At 36.9% G+C, this 20,285-nt stretch overlaps 1 protein-coding gene across 1 annotated transcript in view; it reads right to left on the reverse strand.

The window, feature by feature from the left end:
- The window catches only part of DERA (deoxyribose-phosphate aldolase (putative)), a 125,951-nt gene that overhangs the window by 5,000 nt on the left and 100,666 nt on the right, over nt 1–20,285 (reverse strand). The window lies entirely within an intron of this gene.

The following is a 20,285-nucleotide window of genomic DNA, read 5'->3' on the forward strand; positions in this document are numbered from 1 at the left end:
AAAAACTCTATGTTAATTAAAAATTTATTTTTTACACTTTTGAGTCAGGGTAGAAATGAGTTGTGTAAATTTTTTTCCTGAGGAAAACAACTTTATTTTTCATTAATTATTTGAAAAACTAGAACCAAAATCTCCCTTTAAAATAATTCTGTCCACACTTTTTCCCCCCTTTACTATCAGATGAATTGTATTAGGCACCAAATATGTTCTCACTGACCTCTGGTACTCTTGCCTCCAAATTTCCACACTTCCAATTAAAATCAAGTTGGTTTATTTAATGTATAACTGAGATGAATAAAAACAATTTTATGTACCATGCTTAATATCGTATATCATGACACTTTACTGCACAGCTGGAGTGCCTACTCATTTTCCCCTGCTTGATAAAAAGCACAAAGTCTAGTTGTGACAAAATAAGAAGAATCACCATTAGCTGATTTCTACAGCATTGTTCATTAATGAAAGCTCTATGTCTTTGAACCAGATTAGGATTTTCATGAAAGACACCATGCTATTTCATACCTTGCAATACTTTAAACTTCCTTCCCTCAAATGTATCTTAAAGCTATTAATGTAGTTTAACAGAATAGCACAAAGAGACAAAGAAATGATAATAATAGTTAAGATTCATTGACTGCCATGCAGCATAAATCCAGGTGCTTTACAAGTATTAACTCAGTCAAGCCTTACAACAACTGTATGAGTTAAATACTAATATGACCTCCATTTTTTTTTATTTCAAAGTTATTAAGGGGGTAAAAATGTTTTTGGTTACATGGATCGTTTTTGTAACGCTTGAGTCACAGCTATAAGTGTGCCCATCACCCAAATAGTGTTCATTGTTCCCACTGGGTAGGTTTTTTGTACCTTCCCTTCTCCCCCTCCCCACTGTTTGATTCCACTAAGTTTTACATTTCTCTGTGCACATGTGTGCTCATCAGTTAGTACCAGTTTAATAATCTCCATTTTTAAAGAGGGAGTTGAAGCACAGAAAAGTTGAGTAACTTGCTTGAGGTCACATGGTAAGTGGGGGAGGTAGAATTTTAACCAAAGCGATCTCACTTTACCAATATGTTAAGGTGCCTCCAAGAAATTTACCTGGGGTCACACAGTCAGATAGCCAAATAGAGTCCGTCTTTTACTTGGTTACCTAGTCCCGAAATACTCAAAGTGTGGACCATGCACAAGCAGCATGGGGAGCTTGTTAAAAATGCAAATTTGGCCAGGCACAGGGGGCTCATGTCTATAATTCCAGCACTTTGGGAGGCCAACGCAGGGTGATTGCTTGAGGCCAGGAATTTGAGACCAGCCTGGACAATACAATGAGACCTCATCTCTACAAAAAATAAATTAGCCAGCTTTGGTGGTGTGTGCCTGTAGTCTCAACTACTCAGGAGGCTGAGGCAGGAGGATCTCTTGAGCCTGGGAGCTAGAGGCTGCAGTAACCTATGATCATGCCACTGCACTGCAGCCTGGGCACCACAGTGAGATCCTGTCTTGTAAAAAAAAAAAAAATTGTAAAAATGCAGACTCACAGGCCCTACACCAGACCAACTCAATTAGAATCTAACATAAACAAGGTTCCTAGGTGACTCGTGTGCAAATTCACAGCCCCAGCCCACCACATGCGTGGGATCATAACTAAAACTAATCTCTGAGATTATTCCAAGGTATATCAAAAAAGTGGAAGACAAAAGTTGAAGAAAGAAGTGGCCAAAGCTTTCTCCTCTAGTTTCAGTTGGAAAAGATACTTCCACAAATACCGTATGGATAGAAAGGCTCAAAGAGACACAGCTTTATTAAGTACACAGTGTTTAAGGCATGTGGAAAATATAAAAATGAATAATTCAAGCCCTTGCCCTCAAAACCATACACTCTAGGCGCAGGTGGAAATGAAACACGAACCCTGGGTAACCACTTGATGAGCTAAAAGTCAGGAGATCTGGTTTCTTTCTCTGGCTCTGACAGTTATGTTACAAATTCCATCTCCTGACCTTCCTCATTTGTAAAAGTAGGTCTAAAAATTTCCTACTTGCTTCACAGTTTTATACAAGGTATCAAAAGAGACCATCTATATGAAAGTACCTTGAAAACTGCCAAGTATTATACAAATATATAATAAATGTATCAAGGACCTAGGTAGGACTGCAATCTGTATAAATATCATAAAAACTCTTGATAAATCAGAGCAGGTCATTGGAAACCTTCTTTTCTTTGGATCTGTAGGCCAACTGGGGGAAATGGAGATGTGCTTACCATGCATACATTCGACAAATATTTACTGAGTGTTTACTATGTGCCAGACTCTGCTCTAGATGCTGGGAATAGACCGATAAACAAAAAGTTCCTGCCCTTGTGAGCAGATATTCTAGAAGAGAAAGACAATAAATAAATAAATAGCTTAATAGAATAAATGTCAAGTGGAGATAAGTGCCACGAAGAATAATAAAACAATGTGTAATGAGATAGAGAGTGATGGAGTTGGGGAGGGGTAGCTATATTTAAAGAGCCACCATAATAGCATCCCTGATTAGTGAAACTCAAACAGAGATTGAATGAACAGAATCTGGAGAAGAGCATCACAAGCACAGAAACAGAAAGTGCAAAGGCCTTGAAGTAGGCATATGCTACGTTCATTAATAAATGAATGAATGAATGGACTATAGAACTGATGCCTGGTGCCTGCAACATCAGAAATAAGACAAAGAAAAGAGCTTAAAACCTCCATACAGATGTAGGAACATGAGGGAAACATCCCAAAAGAATTCATGAGACCAAGCTATGTTTTCCTAATATGCAACAACTTCTGATTCACTAGAAGGCTTTTGGGTATGATACTGGATATCATCTAAATTCTTTTAAGCATCTTGAAAGAAAAGATTATTAAGACAGAAGAGCAAGGCCATATTTGGAGATCAACAAAAAAAAGGCATGGTCACTTAAAAATCACACCATCTAAAGTTAATCAAAAGAGCCACATTCCTTTGGAAGAGTTTGGAGGCAGGGTAAGGGATGGGGACTCTCTTCCTAATGTATCTCGGAGAGCAGAGCAGAACACTTACCACAGTAGCAACAGTAGCCCAGGGGTAGTAACAGCGGCCCACACGTGGTTTTCTTGTCTGTCCCCCTTTCGTGACTGTATTGTAAGCACGTTTAGGGGCAGGTGTTGTATCTTTCTTACACACTTCATTATCTCCAGAGCATGACATACAGGAGAAACTCAACAAATTATTTTTGATGGATGGATAGATGGATGGTCACAGCTATTGAGAAAAAGCAAAAAGTATTTTCCACCTTTAACTGACTAATGAGGAAGAGAAAACAATTTTGCATTTCATTCCAGTCCTAGTAACAACACTGGACAGGTAGCAGGTGGCTCAGAACAAAAGACTGATTGATTGATTGATTTTTAAATAAAATTTTAATTTTAGAACAGATTTAGGTTGACAGAAAAATTACAGAGATAATACAGTTTCCATATACCCCATACCCAGTTTTCTCTATTATTACCATCTTATACAAGTATGGCACATTTGTTACAATTAGGGGACCAATGCTGATATGTTATTATCAACCAAAGTCCATACTTTATTTAGATTTCCTTAGTTTTACTCAGTATCCAGTGCCATCCAGAATACTACATTTGTCCTATCTCCACAGACTCCTCTTGTCTGTGACGGTTTCCCAGATTTTCCTTATTTTAATGACCTTGACAGTTTTAAAAGTACAGTCAGGTATTTTGTGGAATGTCCCTCGACCGAGATTTTTCAAATGTTTTTCTCATGATTGGACTGAGGTTATGGGAGAACATCCTTGCCTTGTTCTTCCAGGGATCTCAGGAGAAAAGCATCCAGTTTTTCACATTAAGTATGTTAGCTGAAGTTTGTTTGCAGATGTTCTTAATTATTAAGTTGAGGACATTTCCCTCTATTCCTAGTTTGCTGAGAGTATTCTGAATGGATCTCACTTGGTTGTGGCATATAATTCTTTTTATACATTGCTGAACTCATTTTGCTAATATTTTGTTAAGGACTTTTGTATCTATGCTCATGAAAAATATCGGTCTGTAAGTTTTCTTTCTTGTAGTGTCTTTATATGACTTTGGGATTAGAATAATGGTGGTCTCATAAAATGAGCATTTTCTCTCCTATTTTCTGGGAGAGACTGTGGAGAATTGGTATTAGTTCTTCCTTGAATGTTTGGTAGAATTCACCAATGAAACCATCTAGAGCTGATGATTTCTTTTGGAAGGTTATAGTTATTTTTCTTTAATTATTTAATTATTAAATAAAGAATAAATAAAATTACTTTATATGTCAAAACTAAAATATTTTATAAAACATTTAGATATATAGTATATTCACATGATTTGTATAAATATATTAACTTATATTTTATTCACATAAAATTTTATGTGAATATTTTACAAAATGAAAATTAAACTTACATTAAAATAATTTCTTTAATAGATACAGGCCTATTCAGCCTATTTCTCTTTTTGAGTTTTGGCTGTTTATGTCTTTCGAGGAATAGATCCATTTCATTTAAGTTATCAAACTTGTGGGCATGGAGTTGTTCATATATTCCTTTATTATTCTTTTAATATCCATAGGGACAGCAGATGACCTTTCTTTCATTTCTGATATGAGTAATTTGTGTCTTCTCTCTTTTATTCCTAGTTAGCATAGCTAGAGGTTTACCAACTGAATCAAACTTTTCAAAGCAGCAGGTTTTAGGGTTTTAAGACATTTTTTCTCTATTTTTTTTTGGTTTCCATTTCACTGATTTCTGTTCTAATTTCTATTTCTTTTCTTCTGCTTGTTTTAGGCTTAAATTGCTCTTCTTTTTCTACTTTCATAAGTGAAAGCTTACATTATTGGTTTTAGATGATTCTTTCTTAATATATGCATCTAACGCTATATATTTCCCTCTAAGCACTGCTTTTGCAGCATCCTACAAATTTTGATGTTGTATACTTTTATTCTATTTAATTCAAAGTATTTTTAAATTTCTCTTGAGACTTCTTTGACCCATGTGTTGTTTAGAGTGTGTTGTTTAATTTCCAAACATTTGAGGATCTTTCTGCTATTGATTTCTAGTTCAGTTCCATTGTGGTCTGAGAATATACTTTGTATGATTTCTATTAAATTTGTTTTATGAGTCAGCATGTGGCCTATCTTGGTTAATGTTCCATGTGAACCCGAATATGTATTCTGCTGTTGTTTGATGGAGTTTTCTACAAATGTCAATTTGATCATGTTGAAAAATAGTGCTGTTCAAATCAACTATATTTTTGCTGTTATTCTGCTTGCTTGAACTATCCATTACTAAAAGAGGGGTTTTGACATTTCCAGCTATAATAGATTTGTCTATTTCTCTTTTCAGGTCTATCAGATTTTGATGCTGTATTGCTAGGTGCGTACATATTTAGGATTGTTATGTCTTCTTGGAGAAATGACTTCTTTATCCTTATGTATTATCCTTTTTCATCCCTGACAATGTTCCTTTTTCTGAAGTCTGCTTTGCCTGAAATTAATATAGCTACTCCTGCTTTATTCTGATTACTGTTAGCATGGTATATCTTTCTGTATCCCTTCACTTTTAACCTCCTATGTCTTTATATTTACAGTGAGTTTCTTACAGACAATATATAGTAGGGTCTTGTTTTTGATAATCTCTGTCATTTAAAAAGTGTATTTAGACTATTATATTTAAAGTGATTATTTAGTTGGATTAATGTCCAGCATTTTTATAACTTTTCTATTTGCTGAATTTTTTTTCTTTGCTAATTGTTACACCTCTTTTTCTGCCTTCTCTGGCTTTAATTGAGCATTTTATCTCATCATCTCAATTATACTTCTTTTATACATTTTTTTAAGTGATTTCCCTAGTTTTCAACCTACAATTTTAACTAATCTAAGTCTACCTTCAAATAACACTATACCACTACACAGATACTGCAGGTACCTTTTTAAAAAGTATCCTAATTCCTTTCTCCTGTCCCTCATAACATTGTTATCATTCATTTCACTTATCTATATGATCTAATCACCCAATAAATTATATTATTACTTTAAACTGGTCTCTTTTAGATCAATTAAGAAAAAAAATAAGTTATTGTTATTCTTCATTTATTCCTTCTCTGAAGCTCTTCCTTTTTCAATGTAGATCAAAGCTTCTGATCTATATCATTTTCTTTCCTTCTTCCTGAAGAACTTCTTTTAACATTTCACATGGGGAAGCTCTGCTGGCAATGAAGTCCCTCAGTTTTTCAATTCTGAAGGATAATTTCACTGGATATGTAATTCTAGGTTGTTGGTTTTTTCCTTAAACACATAAGTATTTCATTCCACTCATTTCTTGTTGACATGGCTCCTGATGAGAAGTCCATGGTAATTTTCTTTTTCTTCTATAGGTAAGGTGTTTTATTTCTCTGGCTTTTTTCAAGATTTTCTATTTGTCTTTGGTTTTCTTTAATTTGAATATGATATGTCTAGGTGCAGGTGTTTAATATATTTATCCTACTTAGTGTCCTCTGATCTTCCTAGATCTGTGGTTTGGTGTCAGTTTTGAAAAGTTCTTGGCCATTCAAATATGTTGTCTGCACTATTTTCTCTTTCTTCTTCTTCTAGTATTCCAATAATACACGTGTTACACCTTTTGAAATTGCCCCAGAGTCTGTGGATGTTCTGGAGTTTTTCGTTTGTTTGTTTGTTTTCTCTTTACATCTCAGTTTAGAAAGTTTCTATTGATCCATCTTCATGGTGACTAATTTTTTTTCCTCATCTGAATCCAGTCTACTGATGGGCCCATCAGAAGCATTCTTCATTTCTGTTCCAGTGTTTTTGATTTCTAGCACTTCCTTTTGATTCTTTCTTAGAGTTTCCATCTCTCTGCTGACATTACCTACCATTTTTTCAAGTAGTCTTTTTTTCCATTAAAGCCATTAACATATTAATTAGTTATTTTAAATTCTCTGTCAGATTTCCAATATTGATGTCATATCTGAATTTGGTTCTGATTCTTGTTTTCTGTATATATACTGTGTTTTAATAGTTGTTTTCTTTCCTTTTAACATCCATTGTAATTTTCTGTTGAAAACCACACATGATGTGTTGGGTAATGAGAACTAACATAAACAGGCCTTAAATGTGAGGTTTTATGTTAATCTGGCTGAGAGTTGGGCTGTGTTTAATGTTTGCGGTAGCTATAGGTGCCACAGTCCTTAAATTTCTATAGTATCCTTGTTTTTTTCCCCTAGTTTACTCTTGGCTTTCCTAAAATGCCTTCTCAGAGAGAGTCTACATCTTTGAGTTCTGGCAGCTGTAACCCACGGTTAGTACACTGGAGCCATACTGGTATGGTGGTAACAGATGAGGGAGGAGAAGTATTCCACAGTCTTATGGTTAAATCTTAGTCTTTTACTAGGTCTGTGTCCCTGGGCGTAACCTTCACAAATGTTTCTTAGCTTTTCTCCCCAACTTTGGTCAGACAGGAAGACTAGAGGGGAAATGCCCTTCTCCCAAGTGGGATAAGACTCTGGTAAAGTCTTTTTCCCTGGAGAGTAGGCTTTGTTTTTTACACTCTGGGCATATTTCACAATGATTATCTTTTCCTTCCTCTGCCGGAGCCAGGAAGGGACCTTCCTTGGCTCTTCACTGTGAAAACCTGGTGGGGTTCCTGAAGGTAAAACCCAAAAGGGTGAGGGGAGAGGGTGGGCGGGGCACTCTCAGCCTCCAGTAATCTGTCAAAATTACCAGTAAACTGTTCCCACTAGTTTTTTTGGCTCTAGGAGCTCCAGATAAGCAGATCTCAGTTGTGACTCTCAGTATTCACCTGTCTCTCTCTCTAGATTTGAAGATGGCAGTTTGCCTCGTGACCTCAGTTATTTAATAGGTCTAATAAAAGTCATTGGTTTTCAGTTTATTTAGCTTTTTCTTGCTCTGAGGACAGGAGTTACAACTTCCAGCCAGCCTTTTTACATGTCAAAGTTGAAACTGGAATTTCTTAAATATCAAGCCAAGCCTTTATTATTTAGAAACAGGGTGTGGGTGGAAATTAGAATGTACATGTGGTTAAGGTGATTTGGATGTATACCAAGTAAGTATTATGATCAATAAGAATTGGAAAGATTCAGAGAGATTCCCTTCAGCTAGATTAATGCAGGAAGGCTTCTTGGAACAGTGGAATTTGTTACAGACCTTAAAGGAGAGATAAAATTTAAAGGTGAAAGATCACATGGAGGAACACCGCCATTAGAAGAAACACCCAAAGTGAAGAAAGTTTAAGGCATAGCCGAACAATAATGAATGGATGCATCTAAGAAATCTGTGTTGGGGATGACACGAGGGGAGAGGTGGTGTTTTTAGAACATGTGACTGTAAATATCCTTTAGGAAAATATCATAGAGAGCTTTGAATCTGCAAACATTGGGCTCTGTCCTTTAGGCAACATGAGGTCTGATCACATGAAATCAGTGTTTTAAGATGCTAAATTTTGCGTCTGTATTGGATGTGTTGAGGAAGGACAATTGAGAGTCAGAGATCACATAAGAGATTAAAAAGAGTTCAGGCATGCAGGCACTGGCTATTTCTTTAAATTCAGGAATGAGATTTAGCTTTAATTACACAAAATAGTTTAGAAAGTACATTAGTACTTTACTTCTGTCAAAAGAACAATGGATTTTCCAATGAGACTAAGTAGGCACACACTTTTGTTTCACTTCTCATTTTAATATTGCTTCCCTTGCCCTTCTGATAAAACAAAATTACCTTTGAGAAATAAATGCTACACTTCAAATTACCAACACCACAGAGCACTACAGACTCTTCTCAGAGCTCATGTAAATCCAACATTAACCAAGCTTACCTCTGCTCAGCTTGGGGGAAAAAAAACCTTATGAGAAAATATCTCAAATTAAAATAGCTAACCATACAAATGTTCTTTCATCAGTGCCCACAATTTCAATGAAATGGCTAAACTAGGAGATGAAAGGCCTGAAAAAGTCAAAATAACACATTAAATAGACTAATATTCAACTGTGATTAGTTGAAATTAAAATTAATAAATTTATAGCATTATATTAAATTGTATTTTTTTTTTAATTTTCCTAATTTGAAATCTCTAGCACAATACTTTTTTTGTGGACTAAAGCAACTCAAAGCTTTTCTAAGGCCTATAATTACAAGTCTCCATGGTACAGTTTCATTAAAAACTTTCATTAAACAACAGCTGCCCTTGTATATGGTCTTCTAATCAATTTGGTCAAACAGAATGACTTCTAATCAGCTGTTGATAAAAATAGAAGATGAAATTTTAATTCTAATAGATTAACCACAAACTCAAGACAGTCTTCAAAATCCATCTAGCTCTATTCTCCAGTGGATTTAATGACTATTCAGCAACTCATTACTAAATAGAACAAGATGAACATTTTCCAGTTCATTAAAGAAATGTACTATGTATTTTTGCATTGTCCTCATGATTCGTTACAGGGAGTCTTAATTACAAGATAATGGATAATGGTTATTAAATGCAGACTGCAGTAATGAAGCTCTATTCATTTGCGAACCTCAGAGACTGCAAAGAGAGGAAAATAAAATTACTAGCTTCAAAAGATTAACGGATCAAATTATTATTCAATTTTGAAAATCTCATTCAGACTTCATAGAAACAAGAAGAGATTAAAAACTAGTATTAAGACCAAAGTAGCACATTTTAAAAAAATAATATCTTAAGGCTATTACTGCATAATAAGCTTCAAATGTGATTATTAGAAAAACATATAGCTAACAATGGGAAAACACACATTTTTATTTCCTGAACAAATCTTATTTATGATACAGGAAGTTACCAGTAAGTGCTTAAAAAGATTCTTGGTGAACATGGAAGATATATTCTACTACGGTACAAAAGAACAGCACAATGGAAGGTATTATTAACATTTTATACTTCACTAATGAAAAATAGGATTTAAAATCAACTGCTGCTTGAGAAAGCTTGTCATTAAGTGGAATTCACGCCAATCCTATAATAAGAGCTTCTGGGCACATTATTCATTAGCACCATGTTTTCTATCGCTCTCTAAGAAATTACTGATTAAAGTTAGCAAGACAGTTTTGTATGGTAATTCTGACACTAATTTATACCTACAATCTGCAGTGGGACACTTTTTTAAAAAAAATAAACAGAGTGTACAAAAATATGAAGCCTCAAATTAATACAGAGTCTTCAGTATTGCATTCTTTTGCTCAATATAGGTTTGAAAATAATTTGGGACGAGATAATAAAGATCCAGTGTTATGGTTGAAGAACTGGCCAGAATAAAAATGGAAGCAGAAAGTCCCTGTGGAGGTATCAGTATGGTGCTAATATTCAGTCTGGAGACAATTATTCCACAAAGACATGCTTACAGGATCCACTGATAATAGCTGCCCATGTGAAAAAAAGAGGAAAGCGAGAGAAAGAAAGAAAAGCAAAAGAAGGAAAGAAAAATAGAAAAATAAAACTCCTGCTCCCTGCAGTTCTTTCGTTCAATCTGAATAGTGAGCTACAGAAATACTTCTCTGTCAGTTCGGTCCATCACGTTAGCAAGGAAACAGAGCATCATAATTAAGCAATAAGGCATGTTCAAGCATAATGGCAATCAGAAAGCAAGCACAATTTCAGGGTCAGAAAATATCTCCAATACCCCAAGGGTAAGATTAGCTCGTGATAACCACATTCCTTCCAGTTGCCTTCCCCTCGATAAAAATAAAGATGTGACCATATAAAATAATGCAAAACTGTGTGATTCAAATGGAATACAAGGTGGGGACTCTGACTGTATAATCCTTGGTTATTGACAGTAATGTCCCTGGGAGAATGTTCTAAACAATTATGATAACCACTCAAAAATATGTGGTAGAATCGCTCAATACAAACGAGAGCCTTGAGTTATGTCAAATATATCAGAAGTTCTCTTTTACTTTTAAAATTTAGGTTATTCAAGATGAATTTCACAACTGTAGTAATGCTGTAAATGAGTTACCAATCAAAACAAGTAACTTGTATTTTAATCATTCAAATAACTCTAAGTTGTTGTTTTCTTTTGTGACAGAGTCTCACTCCGTCGCCTAGGCTAGAGTGCTGTGGAATCACCCTAGCTCACAGCAACCTCAAACTCCTGGGCTCAAATGATCCTCCTGCCTCAGCCTCCCAAGTAGCTGGGACTACAGGCTTGAGCCACCATGCCCGGCTAATTTTTTGTTTCTATTTTTAGTTGCCTGGCTAATTTTTTTCTTTTTTTTTTTTTTTTTTGAGACAGAGTCTCACTCTGTTGCCCTGGCTAGAGTGAGTGCCGTGGCGTCAGCCTAGCTCACAGCAACCTCACACTCCTGGGCTCAAGCGATCCTTCTGCCTCAGCATCCCGAGTAGCTGGGACTACAGGCATGTGCCACCATGCCTGGCTAATTTTTTCTATGTATTTTTAGTTGTCCGATTAATTTCTTTCTATTTTTAGTAGAGACGGGGTCTCACTCTTGCTCAAGCTGGTTTCTAACTCCTGAGCTCAAACAATCCGCCCGCCTCGGCCTCCCAGAGTGCTAGGATTACAGGCGTGAGCAACTGCGCCTGGCCTAAGTTGTTGTTTTTTTAAATAAATTTGGAAAAACAGAAGGATTATTTAATTCAAATATTTGTAAGGCCCTCTGGTCAGCATTTTGAACCAAGAGTCAAAACAAATGTCTCTAAACCTAGCTCTGTATCTTCTCTAATTTTTAATATTGTATCAGGTCTCCGGAAGATGTTTGCAAATCTCTACACAGAGTCAACAGCCCAAATATGGGCTCCCAGAAATGACGCTACACTTCTTAGTTCTCACCTCTCCCCTTCCCTGCCCTCTTCAGAGGAAGGTTGTTAAGGAAGGAGAGTTGCCGGTAAGTGAGCCCTAGAAGACCTGTCATCAAAACGAAGAGCTCTGCAGTTAGCCAGTGGCGGCGACTGCACAAGTTGGTGAGTCTGCTGAAAACCCTGAAGTGTACACTTTAAAAGGGGAAATTCATTGTATGTGAATCATATCTCAATTTAAAAAAAAAAAAAACAAAGGGAAGTGAGTTCACAAGGAGAAAGGAGAAAAACAAAAACTACATAGTAAAAGTATTCTTAAATTATCGATTAGCCGACAAATGGCAAGTATATATAATCATTTGTACCTTTATCCCTTTTCCTGAACTCATATTTTAAGGCTGCTCCGAGTCGTCTCTGTAAGTAGTTTCCCATTAGCTCCCAAATATGACAATCCATAATCCAGGCCTCTTCCCTAATCATCATGTAGGTCCATCACTGGTCTAAGCAGATATGGTTACTTACTGATGATGCTTCACTCGATAAAGAAGGTTGGCCAATGAACAGCATTCATATTGAAGCCTTAAACTACCTAAAGGATTAGTTTTGAAGAAAAATACTTCAAGACATTTATACTTATAGTTCCTTAAAAAGATTTTTAAACAGTGGTACCAACACTGGGCTTTCACACTAGCCAAAGGCCCTTTTAGGACCAGGGCAATGATGCCAGCTGGGAGTCACTGATTCTACCCTGTTAAGTGTGTAGGGCTGCACCACACTGTCCAATATGGTAGTCACTCACTATATGTGGCCACTGAGTGCTTTGGAATGTGGTTAGTCCAAACTGAGATGTGTTATAAGTGTAAAACACACACAGGGTTTTGAATACTTAGTACAGAAAAATAGAGTGTGAAACATCTCAATATATTTTATATTCATTACACATTGAAATGATATAGATGTATTGGGTTAAATAAAATATATTATTATAATTAGTGTTTCACCTGTTTCTTTTTACTTGATTAATGTGGCTACTAAAAAATTTTAAATTACATATCTCTATTAGCACTGGTCTAGGGCTGCACTGAGACACCAAAACATGTAATCACTCTGTATGGGCTAACAATCTGATACCCTCTTACACCAATATCCTTTAAATGTTGGCCTAAAATTTGAGAAAAAAGGCTTAATTCTGCCTAAAGATAGAGTAGAATAAGAAGATCCCAGTGACATCACTTGACTATTCTCTCTTGTCCTAACAATTCAGCTCTGCTTCCAAATTTGAACACTTCACTTAGCAAAACAAAAGCTCTGTAACTAACTCAACCTATCCTCCTTAGAAAGCACAGAATATCTGTTTAGGGAACATGAGATGAGAGCATGTCCCTAGAATGCCTTATGTCTAATCCCTAATGACAGACAGCAGAGGAATTCTAGTAAATTCAATTTCGTCTGTCTTGAACATTTTCAGTGGTTTCAATGCCTCTTAGAGATTAGCACGCTGGGAAACTGCCCAGCTTGGCTGGCCCCTTAATCCTGTTCTGGAACTGGCCTTGCTTTCAGTTTTCAAACATACAGGAGTAACTGTAAAAGTACACTTATAAACTCATGACTGTGTATGACTTGTGCTCACATCTCAGTGCTCAACCCAGCCACCCTCTTTACCAACCTTCAATATCCATTCAACTAATATTTACTGAGCACCTACTATGAGCCAGTACTGTTCTAGAAACCAGGAACACAGCAACGTATAAGATAAGACTAAAGGTATGAAACTCTGCACCTTTAGAGGAAATACTTATTCAAAGTTATACATTTATTCTCTTGGTCTGACTACCTAATTTAGAAAAAAATCGTTCTCTCTCTCCATCACATTACCCTGTGTTTTTCAGAAAGCCAGTGGCACTGCTGAGAAGGGAAAAAAAATGAGATTCGTGGCAATTAGGCCACTACCCTATAATCAAAAGAAAATGCCAGAAATACTCACCAGCATTATTATCATACAAGTTATAATAGTTTGGATAAAACATCAAAATGTATTAGACCTAATATGAAATGAAAACATCGATCTGTAAATCAAATTACTGATGCCAAATGTCTCAAAATCAAAATGTTTTTCCTTTCTGGCCAGCCCCTAAAGCTGATCTTATTAATGTAGGGATTTACAGTTGGGTAAATGTTCTCTATTGATATGGTAGTTTTAAAGTCATCTTATCTTAAAATCACACGACTATATCTAACACATTCTTTTTTCTTTTACTTTTGCTGTGAGGGAAGAGGAAGATAGAACCTCAATATGAGGTATAGGTGAGCACCTCAAATTCAAAAATCTGAAATCCGAAATGCTCCAAAATCTGAAACTTTTTTTTTTTTTTGAGACAGTCTCGCTCTGTTGCCCAGGCTGGAGTGCCATGGTGTCAGCCTAGCTCACAGCAACCTCAGACTCCTGGGTTCAAGTGAACTTCCTGCCTCAGCCTCCCGAGTAGCTGGAACTACAGGCATGCAACACCACGCCTGGCTAATTTTTTCTATTTTTAGTAGAGACAGGGTGTCCCCCTTGCACAGTTCTTGTCCAGGCTGGTCTCGAACCCCTGAGCCCCAAGCAATTCTCCTGCCTTGGCCTCCCAGAGTGCTAGGATTACAGGCGTGAGCCCCTGTGACCGGCCCAAAACCCAAAACTTTTTGAGCACTGACATAACGTTCAAAAGAAATGTTCATGGGAGTATTTTGGATTTCACATTTTCAGATTTGGGATACTCAACCGGGTACAATGCAAATATTCCAAAATCTGAAAAAAAATCCAAAGTCCAAAACACTTCTGGTCTCAAGCATTTCAGATAAGAGATACACAATCTGTAAAATATGATTTGGTATCACTATACTTTGGCAAAGAAGAGTAAAATGAAGAAATGTTTCAACAAAATAACAAGCTAGATATGCTTTAAACAATTGAATTTCATTTTGATTGTGCTTTCTATTGTCACTAGCCAGTTTGGAATATATAGTATATATTAACATTAAAAGGCAGGTATGCTTGTGTGGAATCTATTAACTTGAGAGAAAATTACTCAAATTGAAGAAATAGCTGCTTAAAATGGATTTAGAAATACATTTTACCGAACAAAGCAAGCTAGAAAATTAGGCTACTTTATCAGGATTAGAAAGTGCTATGAATTTTAAACACAGAGCTTTTAAAAACAATGCAGAACATATTTGAGATTATCATACCTCAATGTCATCATAAATCTTTCTTTCTTTCCCCAACAACTGATAATAAGTATGTAGAGTTTCTTTTTACAGTGACCTGTCTTTCACAAAAGAAGTTGTGTTAATTTTTCTGTGGGGAGTTTTATCTCCAGGTGATTATTTCACTGTACTTGGAGACTCGCATGCTTCCCATTAGCAGATCTATAGATGCGTGAACTTTGAAGAGGCTCTGAATGGAAGCACTTACCATGTGGAGCTGGGGTTGGCCATCTGGGTTACTACAGTTACCACTTACCAACCACTTATAAAGACAATGCTGCCTCTCTCCTTCTGTTCACAAACAATTTTCAAGTTAAAATTCGGTCTCTATTTTTCAACTAGTCACGCCTTCATTTTTATCTTTATTCCTTTTCACTCAGGCACCAGCAGAGACCTCGATTCCTCAACAAAAGAGAGAGATGCTGGCAAAGGACAAAGCTACAGAGCCCAGAAAACCCCATCTATGGGTAAAGGTACAATCAGAAAAGGTCACCATAAACTTCTGCCAGGTCATGTCGGGCATTGCTGGGATATTAGAATCGTTCACAAATTCCTGAAGGCACATGCGGCAAGGAGAATGCGGTGGCGGGGGGAATGGTTTATGAACTGGGCAGGAAGAATGGTCCTGACCCAGACTCTGCAAAAGTCCTGAATTAATACTGAACATGTCTGCAAGCTGGATCCACTTTGCATGTTAACTGGAACTCGTCTAGCATCTCCCTAGATGTCACACACTTTTTTTCAAGGCATTGCCTTGCCCATGAATATATATGCTCATATGCTATATTTCTCTCATAGCAAAGGGCTATGGGTTCCTTTTCTAAAACTCTTAAATAGAAATTATATACAACCACACGGTAATTACGTACATTTCAGACAAATGGGATATGCTATATACTTAAAACAGAGGTTTTCTCTGTCTCTCACAGAACTTCCTATTATAAAACTAACAGGTTTGATTAAAAGACCATTCGTTTTTAGACTTCCTCCCAGCAGAAAACACAATATAGTTTCTTAACATGTATACTGCCAAAGTTAGGCTTTTTACTTACCTTTACCGTTCTTTTAAACCTGCATTTTAAATTTTTGATACATATTTAATGTTTTTAATACTAATGTATAATTGCTTTGAGTGTGGCATTTATTTCCTCCCCTTAAGTACATGTTAGAGTCCTCTATGTCGCAGATATAATTCCTCCCATGTATTTCAGGGGGTTATTAAATGTCAAAATTGAAAGTGAATATATGGGTGACTTAAAAATATAAAACCTTCTTGAAGAAAAAAATTCAGCTGTTAAAAGTTATTACCAAAATGGAAAATGAGATTCACAAGGATAACTTGTAAAGCAAAAAGGCATTTGGAAAACTGGGTTAGTGTCATCTTATGCTGGAGATCTATTTACTTGAGCTTTTATCACAAATATCACAAATTTACTCAAGAAGAAGGTTTTCTGGGTTGGCGTGGCCCAATTTTTAATATTTAATACATGGAAATTAAAGATAACGAAAAATTTTAAGTATGAGGAACTAAAATGTATTGTAATATGGGATGAACAGACAAGACTAGTTTGTGCCAATTTTCATCACAAAACCTGCTTAAAGAATAAAACCCTAGGATTTCCACTCTCTGGGATATGAATTTAACCTAATATTTCGTTGTTCTCTTCTGCTACTCACCCTAAAGCATCTTAGACTCTAGCTAATTCTCATCGTGCTGACAATGCAACAAAAGTAAGAGGAGGAGGAGTAGAACAGGCCTCCTCTGAGAACTGCTAGGTGCTGGGCTCTACCTAAGCATCTTACGTATCTACTGGCATGTAATCCTCACAATACCTTAAAAGGCAGGTGCTCTTATTATCTCCATTCACCAACAAAGAAACCAGGGCTTAGGAAGACTGAGAAATGCATCTAACGTGACAGCTTATAAGTGTCACGAATGGAATTTGGATCCATGTTTTTCCAACTCAAAGCTCAGGCTTTTAACCACTACACACTTCTGCCTCCTAAACCAGACTAGTTACTATTCTGCAGAAACACCCTCTTACCTTATCAACTTTGTCGTACTCTGCATCCTTTCTCTCTCTGTCAAAATCCTGCTTAGCCCAGTTCAACTGTTTCCTTCAATATGAAATGGTGTGGTCATTGCTTTTTTTCCTACTTTGAATATAAACATGATGACTGGAGCTGTGGCAGCCATCTTATAACCACAGGGAAATGCCAAGAGAGTAACAGAGATGCCAATCCTGACACTGATGATGAACCAACAGCAGTGACTGGCGATACCTCTAGACTTCTTGTTATATAACAAAAAAAAAACAAAAACAAAACCAATTAAGCTACTGTTGTCAAGTTCTGTGCTATATGTAGCCACACTTAATCCTAACTGATGCACAGTCCCCGGACTATTTATTTTCACTCTGCTGACCTTGAAATCCGATGATACATGACATTAGTTTACCAGGGACATCAATCACACTCTACAACCATGGACACAAAGTTACCACCCCTACACACACACACACACACACACACACACACACACACACACACACACACACACACACACACTCTGCTCTGCCTAGCTGAGACCCCCTATGACACCACCAGCTCTGCCTATCAGGGCCCCTAACTCCTGACTCCATTTACACTGGGAAATCAGACAGAAGGAGTCAAAGTCCAGCTGAATAAAACGTGGAAGGAAAAGTAGCAGGTGAAAAGGGATTTGAGAAAACTGTTAGGAATGACTAGGAAAAGCTAAAAGTAAGAAGCCACAGCGTGGTAGGATTTTTGTTGGAGAAGCAACCATCTAAATACTAAAGGATGAAGCGTATACAACAATCTGTCTGAACATGTTACTGAAGAAACAGAGAAAAAGGAACTTTGTTATCAATGAACAGAGAATATAAGCGGCTCTAGCAATAGTAGAAAATGGAGGAAGAAACTAGGATACAAATCTTAAGAAGCTAATTAGAGAAGATACAGGACCTGAATGAGCTGAGAAATTTTTTCCTCACTCCCCACCATAGCGAGCTCTCTCTGAGTGAACATTCTTTGAGGGCCGTGCCTGCCCCACTCGCCACCATTATTTTGATCACATAGCTAGCACAGTGCCCTGTGGATAGCATAAACTTAATAAATACTTACAAAATCCACATGAATTCTGTATTAGGCAAGCTTTAATAACGAATAATGTCTACAATGCACACAACAAAATTTTCTGATGATTATACAGGTGCAGTTGCCCACTTGTATAAATAAATGGGTTTATTTATTTTCTCTAATAAACACTTATCCAGCACTTACCATGTGTCAGGCACTGTTCTAAGAGCTTATAGAATAAAACACCTGACAAACCTTAAAAAATAAAGCGGTTATATGACACTTCAGGCTCCTACTAAAGCTATCTTTAGTAGGAAGGGAGTAACATGGGGCAAAGTCATATTTTCAAGGCTAACGTAGTCAAGAAGGGATTTTCAGAAACTTTTAGGACCTTTCCTTGACCTATTCTGTCCCACCAGAGACATCTGTGAATAACCACTACGTTCTAGGCTGTGTGCAGGAAGGATAAAGCCATTGTCCCTGGCTGGACACCGCTCCACTCTGAAAGAGGCAGACGTATGTGCCGAGGGATGGTCCAAAGTGCCACAGCGGAGGGGGACAGCGAGGGGGTACGGTCAGGGGGCCGTGACAGGTTCAGAACCCATGCGGGGTACGACGTGTGGAAGTGAACGAGGTTCCTGTCTCCAGATGGCAGGGCCAGAGGAGCCGAGTGTGGAGAGGGCAGTTTAGTTCCAGCACATTCTAAATGAGGCTGCTCACTAACTCACTGGTGGCGTTTGGCCTTTGTTTTCCCGATTTTAGTCCTAGTTTCAGTCAGTTTAAATGAACAAATGTGTATTAAATGTTTTCTGCTGTCTTCCTTTTCAGCTATTTATTTAATCAGAGCACTAACACAAAATCGCTCAACTGGCAACACAGTTTCGGCTTAATTTTCTCTTTTCTTGAAGGGTTTCTAATTTGGGGCTGGACAAATGTCCTGACTTCTCTTCACTGCGGGGAAGAGGGAACAGGGTGAGGAAGGGATTGTAACCTATGGTCTCAACTCAACGGATTTTTTTTTAATCGAATATTTTCACCAAGTCTACATTTAGTTCTCTTCATCTATCAACTAGTTTTCCAACTAGTTTTCCATCTATCAACTAATTGTCCACATTTGCTGAACAGGCTACTTCCTTCGAATAGTCCTAAATGTTAACAGGCTTAAACTAAAGTGTGAGGATCTAACAGTGGAATTTCAGACGTTAGCCACAGGAACGGGGAGGAGGTGGTGTTTAAGGAGATTGCAAGGGAGGATTTCTAAAACTGGACCACTTATACTTGAATGCGTATGCTCCTACAGTTATGCGTTCCTTGTAATCTTGTCTGCTTAAAAATTTATACTCCCACAGAGCGTAATCTGTGTCTACAGGACTTGACAGAACCTAATAAGTATTCACTTGCTCTATTCTTTGGTTCAATATTAAAAATGATACATGAGAAAAACTTTGTCATACTTGAAATAAGTGTGGTGTGATGGACTTAAACAAAAATACACAAGTTTTTGTAAATTTTCAGGGTCATTTCTAAATGCACGCGCACTGTGAATGGCTTACAGGGATATATTTCACGCAGTATCCCCCGAATTTGCATGAACATAAGACTCCTTTGTCAGAGTTTTCACTGTGATTCACAGAACACAGCTCAGAAATCACAGTTTTAGAACACACTACCTTTCTTCATTGATTTGGTTGCAGGCAAGCTGGTCTTTAGAATAACCTTTTCAATTCTGACACTACGTTTCTAGTATTGCAAATCATCCAAGGGCATGTGCTGTCGAGTTCGTTATGTTGACTAGTTTTGAAGTAGACTGCATGAAAAGAAAGAAAACTTAATCTTTTAAACTTCTAAACTGTCTTTTGGCAAAATTTAATTTGAACCCTATAGGGCATGAAATCAAATCCTCAGTTGCTCTGTTTCTTCTTTATCTAGTTATTCACAGACTCTAGTTCTTAAAATAGGTTCATAAATCCCATTAAACAATCAAAAGTTTTCTAACCCCTTGCACCGAGAAACACGTATACACAGATGATCTTTATAAATCAACAGTTCCTAACCTCGATTTTGGAAACTCCCAAGGCATCTCTAACTATCTTAATTTATAGTAGGATTTTCTTTAA

Source organism: Propithecus coquereli, unplaced genomic scaffold (genome assembly GCF_000956105.1).
Source record: "Propithecus coquereli isolate 6110/MARCELLA unplaced genomic scaffold, Pcoq_1.0 Scaffold78, whole genome shotgun sequence".
In the NCBI taxonomy this organism is placed as follows: Eukaryota; Metazoa; Chordata; class Mammalia; order Primates; family Indriidae; genus Propithecus; species Propithecus coquereli.